Below are 7,839 nucleotides of genomic sequence, written 5' to 3'. Positions count from 1 at the left end.
CATTTAGATGGACCAATGACTAACATTTCGGTCTTTTCAGAGTTAAGACGCAAGAAATTGAGTGACATCCACTCTTTTATCTCAACGAGGCAGGCCTCCAAATTTCCACAGTTTAGTGTGTGAGATTCCTCCAACGGAAGATATAGTTGAGTGTCGTCTGCGTAGCAGTGGAAGCTGATATTGTACTTGCGAATAATATCACCTAATGGAAGCATGTAAATACTGAAAAGAAGGGGGCCAAGCACTGAACCCTGCGGAACACCAGAAGGGAGAGGACCCACACAGAGGACTGGAAGAATGCGGCTTGGGAGGGTGGGATGGCAGAGCTATGCCCTTGCACAATAGTATTGCCTTTTACACGCTGGTTAACTACTGTTAAAAGAAAATAACTCTGAAATTGTTTAATTGATGTTGAAAATGTCAGGAAAAAATGTTAAAACGTCATATCGTCACGTCATATTGTCAGATATTAAAAAATTGTGAATATGCTTGATGGCTGTTGAGATTGTCGTGTTTGTTTTGCTGCTGTTGGTGTCGGTGGATTTGTTCAGACTGAGGACAATCGACTTTGGCCTGGACGGATCTATTGACACTAACAAAGATGTTATATAATGAAATTGTGAATATGCTTGATTGCTAATAAGATTTTCGAGAAGGTTTGTTCAAACCTCACTTTGTGTTTGCTGTTAAAAACGTCATATTGGAATATAATATTGTGAATGTGCTTAATTGCTGTTGAGATTGTCATGATTGTTTTCTGTTTTTAGTGTCAATAAATTTGTTCAAACCAAAAAAATTTGGCCTGGACGGATCTATTGACATTAACAAAGATGTTATATAATGAAATTGTGAATATGCTTGATTGCTAATAAGATTTTCGAGAAGGTTTGTTCAAACCTCACTTTGTGCTTGCTGTTAAAAACGTCATATTGGAATATAATATTGTGAATGTGCTTAATTGCTGTTGAGATTGTCATGATTGTTTTCTGTTTTTAGTGTCAATAAATTTGTTAAAAAAAAAAAAAATTTAAAAAAAAAAAAAAATCTGGTGGATTTGTTCAGACCAAAGGCAATCGACTTTGACCTGGACGGATCTATTGACACTATCAAAGATGTTATATAATGAAATTGTGAATATGCTTGATTGCTATTAAGATTTTCGAGAAGGGTTGTTCAAACCTCACATTGTGTTTGCTGTTAAAAACGTCATATTGAAATATAATATTGTGAATGTGCTTAATTGCTGTTGATATTGTCATGATTGTTTTCTGTTATTAGTGTCAATAAATTTGTTGAAACCCATCCCTTTGCTGAGAACAGCACAATAATAAAGCAATAGGAATACAATATACAAAACACCCAATGTGACGGGCTAATACCCACTGTAGCGTGTTGTATAGAGTATTTCAGATTCAGATTCAGATTCAGATCTACTTTATTGTCATTCTAGTACACGTGTATACAGAACGAAATGTCGATACATCTGACCCGCACAGTTTCCTCGAATGTACAGATATAAGTAAAAGTTGTATTGTATTGTATTATGGCTACGTATAGTATTTTACCATAGTGCCGATAGTGCAAGAGGAGTAGCTAACCAGATGTGCAAAATGGGCATTCAGGTTAACAAGTCAGGTAAACAGTAACATTAACACTGTAACAATAGTGCTTTAAATAGTGCTACATAAAATACACACTGCAATAAAAGTACGGTAATATGCAATGTAGGGGGGTGTGGTTTAGTGTGGGCCTTTACTCCGCCAGGTGGAGTTAAAGAGCCTCATGGCATGAGGAAGAAAAGGTCTCTTCAGTCTGTCCGTGGTACAAGACAGTAACAGCAGTCAGTCGCTGAAGCTGCTCTTCTGTCTGGATATAATGCTGTGTAGTGGATGTGATGAATTGTCCATGATTGACCGCAGCTTTTTCAGTGCCCGTCTCTCAGCTACTGTTGTCAGGCTGTCGAGCTCTGTGCCCACAACAGAGCTCGCTTTCCTCGCCAGTTTATTGAGACGAGAGGAATCCTTCTTCATGACGCTGCCTCCCCAACATTGATAAAATTCTGAAGTTTAAAATGGAGGACTTACATTGCGTCATAAACTTGCCTTCTGGCAAAGGCTTTGATGTAAGTTTTGTAACGGCGGCTCTTTATCAAGAGTTTTGGAATCGTTTTGAGGGGGTGAGGCCCCAGTTTTCTGGATTTACAGTGGAGAAGCTGTCTGATAATGCTAACAAGATAGTTATTGTCAGGATGTTTAATGAAATGGTGAATGCTGATGACATCTGTTATTTGTTGAGTAGATATTGCTCGATAAAAGGCCAGGCTATGAAGGTGAGGGATGAGAAAAACAATTGGAATTGTGCCTGGAGGATACCCATCCAGCAATGGCAAGATCCTCAGGGCTTTCAGGGACTGAAACAACTCCCGTCGACTATATTCCTGGGGGAAAACTCTGGCTTTATCCACTATCAAGGACAACCGAAACTCTGTCATAAATGTGGTGAGCATGGGCATCTGGCTGAGGTATGTGATCGAATTTTTTGTGGAAAGTGCAGGACAATTGGACATTCCTTTGAGGAATGCACCAATAGCAGAAAATGCAATCTCTGCGGAGAAACGAACAACCTCTATAGAAACTGCCCAAAATCGTTTGCTAACAAGTTGAAAGCTAGGGAGTTAACAAAGACAACAAAGACAATGAAATGATGTCAGACAACATAGATAATTAAATTAATATATGTAACAAAGACAATGAAATGAAAAAAGACAACAAAAACAATGAAATGAATAAAGTTATGGAAATACAAAATGAAAATGAACAAGAAATGAATAAAGTTATGGAAATACCCAATGAAGATGAACAGGAAATGAATAAAATTATGGAAATACCCAATGAAGATGAACAAGAAATGCACAAAGACAATGAACAAGACAAACAAATTGAAAATACATCCCAAACCTCTGGAGGAGAGACCAAAGAATCAAATTTGAGTCAGGAAGGAACTGGAAATTCTAATTCGATTTTTCATCAAATACCTGAATTTGGACAAGACAAACAAATAGAAAAGGCAACTGTCACTCCAAAAACACATATTAATCAGGAAGGGCCTGGAAGAGAGTCCAAAATAACAAAATTGTTTGCTATGCCACTTCCGGGATTTGAAAAAGACAAACAAATCGAAAAGGCGAACGACTCCCCAAAAAACCCTACGGGCACTGGAAAGAGGGGTAAAAGTAAGACAAAATTGTGGGTGGTGAAAACACCGGAAACAAAGAGAAGAGATTTAGAAGAAAGCCGATTGCCGTTGAAAAAGCCCACAAGGGAACTGTATGAAGTTGAGACGGAGGAAGTCGGGGAGGGAAAAAATCGGACCCTTTGTGGGCAGGGAAGTAAGAGACCCCTTGATAGGTCCTCTGGCTCACCCCCTAACCCAAAAAAAAGGGGAAGACCTGGAACCACAGACAGAGAGTCAGAGGATTCCAAAGTTTTCCCCGGTGAGTCTCCAAATGAGGTACTGCTCTTAAGTGATGTGTCTGACACAGGTGACACCCTCGATGATCACCAAAGAATGGACTCGGATCCCCCGGTTTTGTCCAAGTAGTTTAAATACTTTAACAATAATTATGAACATTACATTCTCTACTATCAATGTGAGAAGTGTGAGATCAAAGGTTAAGGCTCACAGCGTTTTATTGTTCAGAACGGATGTGTTTTTACTACAAGAATGCTGCATCCCCTTTCTAAAAAATTATAAACAGTGGGAAGAGATTTGGCCATATCCGTCATTATGGAGTGGCTCGAATGAAAACCGTAACGATGGGGTAGCCATTTTGATAAACAACCCTCAACTCATCCTAAAGGGGAGTACTGTGATGAGAGACGGACGCGCAATCTTAGCAAGACTTTCTTATATAGGGAATGATTTTAACCTCAATAACATACCGACAGACAACTCAGGTACGAACTCTTAGAGGACATCCAGTCGGATATGCTAGGCCATCAACCACTAATCGTGGGAGGAGATTTTAATTGCATCCTAAGTAGGAAGGATAGAAAGAGGACCGATGACGAGTTTAAAGTAGATAAAACATCAACTTTATTACAAGACATGTGCCGGACATTTAAACTGGTAGACTGTTTTAAATCCATACATCCAGGAGAGGAGGGCTTCACCTGGTTCAGTAGTGACAATGCCAGAGCCTCTCGAATAGACTACATATTTACGAGGGGTTTAGCACAGAGTGATGCAAGATTAATTCCAGTTTTTTTTTCGGATCACTTGCTACTGTCCTGCTCTTTCTCATTTCCTTCAGGTATGACTGTTGGGAAGGGTTTGTGGAAGTTAAACTGCTCCCTGCTGGAGGATGAGGCTCAAGCCGCACAATACAGGGAGCTGTACAAAGACTGGCAGACCCTTCAAGACTCGTATGATTCACAAGCACAATGGTGGGAAATGACAAAGAAACGAACACAGACCTTTTTTAAAAATGCAGGAAAAAAACAAGAAACTTAAAGAGACAGTTTCAGAATAGGGATAGTTACTCTATTGCACAAAAAAGGAGACAAAATTGACTTAAAAAACTGGCGACCCATAACGCTTTTAAACGTGGACTGTAAAATTTTCAGCAAGCTTCTAGCAACACAAATGTCTGTAGTCTTGGGAGACTTGGTTGATCCAGACCAAACCTGTGCCATTGTGGGAAGGAAGATCAGCGACAGTCTCATGCTGATCCGTGACACCATTTGTTATGCGAGAGACAGAAACATGCGACTAGCGGTCCTAAACCTAGACTTTGAAAAAGCCTTTGATCGAGTCTCGCACCAATACCTCTTCAGGGTATTGCAAAAATGTGGTTTTCCCCAAAAATACATCAAGTGGGTAGGACTGCTATACCGAGACATCTACAGCAAATTCATGATTAACGGGAATTTATCGGAAGCAATCGAGATCAACTGCGGTGTACGTCAAGGTTGCCCTATGTCTCCCCTTCTCTATGTTCTTTGCATTGAACCTTTGGCACAAATGTTAAGAAAAGATAGATTTGTCGAAGGGATCAATATCCCAGGAAGTGGGGGACAAATTACCAAGTGTGTTTTGTACATGGATGATTTTAATATTTTATGTACTGACCGCGCATCTGTTGGAAGAGCCCTTGACTTGACTGACCTGTTTGGGAAGGCGTCTGGGTCAAGGCTAAATAGAGAAAAGTCACAAGTGAAGTTTTATGGAACGTGGAAAAAGACAGAAAAGGCAGGACTCCCACTGACGGTGTTAAAGACAGACCAGAAAATCCTAGGGATAAAATTCAATGCAGATGGAGGAGGCGAGACCAACTGGGATGACGTGACAAGGAAAGTTAAGCAAAGACTTGTTTTTTGGTCACTAAGAAAACTGACAATAGAGGGGAAGGTCCTAATCATCAAAGCGATCATCCTCCCACTGCTTTTATCAATCAGTTTAGTTTTTATGCCCAAAAGAAACGTGCTGTTACAACTGGACCGAGCCCTCTTTTGCTTTGTCTGGGGCTCAAAGTGGGAAAGGATAAAAAGAGATACAATGAAAAAGAAAAAGGAAAAAGGGGGAAAGGAGTGCCTGATCTACAGCTTTTCCTGGGAAGCAAATATGTCTCTCTCCACTTCCAAAACGCTGTGGGCCCACCCAACAACCCGAAAAGTCAAGCGATGACCCGGTTCTGGATGGGCTCATATTTGCGGAAGCTAAAGCTTGTACCAAACAATCGTTTGATTCCAGTTTCATTTAACTTGCCACCAACACATCTCTTTATTCGGGATTTTTTAAAGAAGTTTGATTTAGAAACACAAGAAAGTCACACTTTACAAAACCACAGGGCCCTTATTGCTATTGTGCAAGAGCGTGCAACAGTAAGTCCTGTGCGGGGGCTTGCGTTTGGCGAACCTACAACGGTTTGGAGCAACGTGAATCATCCTGCCCTCCCAAACAGACTACGAGACTTGTCATGGATGGTGGCTCATGAGGTTCTCCCAGTCAGAGCCGTAATGCACCACCGAGGAATGTCAGCGACTTCGACGTGCCCTCGACCTGGCTGTGGCGCCCAGGAGTCGGTGAGGCACCTTTTTTGTGAGTGCAGCGCTGCCGAGGACTTGTGGACAATGGCCGACCAACTAGGAAAATTCCCGGACTTGCCAGCAGGGGAGGTCCCTGATGCACAGTACGTGCTTTACGGGATGAGTCGGTCGAGGAGGTCTCGGAACGACTTTGCCAGGGATTGGCTCACTCTCGCCGCCATCAAGGACGCCATCTGGACCTCTAGAAACCTGCTGGTATGGAGGTGCAGGCAGATCCCCCCAGTGGCTGTGCTCCAAATGGCTGTAGATACCATACAATCTGTGAGCGGCGGGCCTAGGACGCAACCATAAAGAAGAATCGTCTGCACCCACCCGGAGTGGGGAACCGGGGCTACACTGTGGGGGTCCCGGAAGCAACGGCCTGGGTTGTGGAAAGTAGAAGTAAGAAGGGAGAGGACCCACAAAGAGGACTGGAGGATGCTGCTTGGGAGGGTGGGATGACAGAGCTATGCCCTTGCACAATAGTTTTGCCCTTTACACTTTGGTTAACTACTATTAAAAGATAATAACTCTGAAATTGTTTAATTGATGTTGAAAATGTCAGAAAAAAGTGTTAAAATATCGTCATGTCATATTGTCAGATATAACAAAATTGTGAAAATGCTTGATGGCTGTTGAGATCGTCGTATTTGTTTTGCTGCTGTTGGTGTCGGTGGATTTGTTCAAAACAAAGACAATCGACTTTGGCCTGGACGAATCTATTGACACTAACAAAGATGTTATACAACGAAATTGTGAATACGCTTGATTGCTATTAAGATTTTAGAGAAGGGTTGTTCAAACCTCACATTGTGTTTGCTGTTAAACGTCATATTGAAATATAATATTGTGAATGTGCTTGATTGCTGTTGAGATTGACAAGATTGTTTTCTGTTATTAGTGTCAATGAATTTGTTCAAACCATTAATTGCTGTTAAAAATGTTGAAAAAATTGTTAAAATGTCATATTGTCAGATATAACGAAATTGTGAATATGCCTAATTGCTGCTAAAATTATCGAGAAAAATTGTTCAAACCTCACATTGTTTATTTGTTGTTAATAGTGTCAATAAAATTGTTTAAACCCAAAAAAATGGATAATGAATAACGAAGATAGAACAATAACCCTTAAACCCCCCCCCTCCTGTAACCAACTATGCAGTTACAATCGTGTTCAAGATTTGTGAACAATCTATGAAGAGCCATGATCTTTGATTTTTGCAATCCGGAGATGGAATAAGAGCTTGCTCTGTCCACTCCACGCATCGGCCCGGTATTGCAGTACCTCCGGGAACGGTGCATTCGCAATGATCGCAGCAAGGCTTTAAGGCTAGGACCTTAGCTTGGCCTTTTGGCTGAGAGTAAGTGTCCCGGCTCCTAGGCTTTGTAGCGCATTATGAACTGACCGATAATGGATAATGAATAACGAATATAGAACAATAACCCTTAAAAATCCCCTCCTGTGGTTCTGATATAACTGGGAGGAGACGGTCATGCTTTGTCCACTCCACGCATCGGCCCGGTATTGCAGTACCTCCAGTAACGGTGCATTCGCAATGATCGCAGCAAGGCTTTAAGGCTAGGACCTTACCTTGGCCTTTTGGCTGAGAGTAAGAGTCCCGGCTCCTAGGCTTTGTAGCGTATTATGAACTGACCGATAACGGATAATGGATAATGAATAAAGAAGATAGAACAATAACCCTTAAAAAATTCCCCCCCCCCTGGTCAGTTGTGGTTCTGATCTTGTATACGA

At 41.3% G+C, this 7,839-nt stretch overlaps 1 pseudogene; it reads left to right on the top strand.

The window, feature by feature from the left end:
* Window positions 1-7,253: 7,253 nt before the first annotated feature.
* On the top strand, window positions 7,254-7,393 carry LOC148345730 (U2 spliceosomal RNA; annotated as a pseudogene).
* The last annotated feature ends 446 nt before the right edge of the window (window positions 7,394-7,839 follow it).

This window comes from Urocampus carinirostris, unplaced genomic scaffold (assembly GCF_059441175.1).
Source record: "Urocampus carinirostris isolate Australia breed hairy pipefish unplaced genomic scaffold, RoL_Ucar_1.0 HiC_scaffold_27, whole genome shotgun sequence".
Lineage (NCBI taxonomy): Eukaryota > Metazoa > Chordata > Actinopteri > Syngnathiformes > Syngnathidae > Urocampus > Urocampus carinirostris.
Note: the sequence above shows the minus strand (reverse complement) of the source record. Positions and strands in the feature narration are given on the sequence as shown.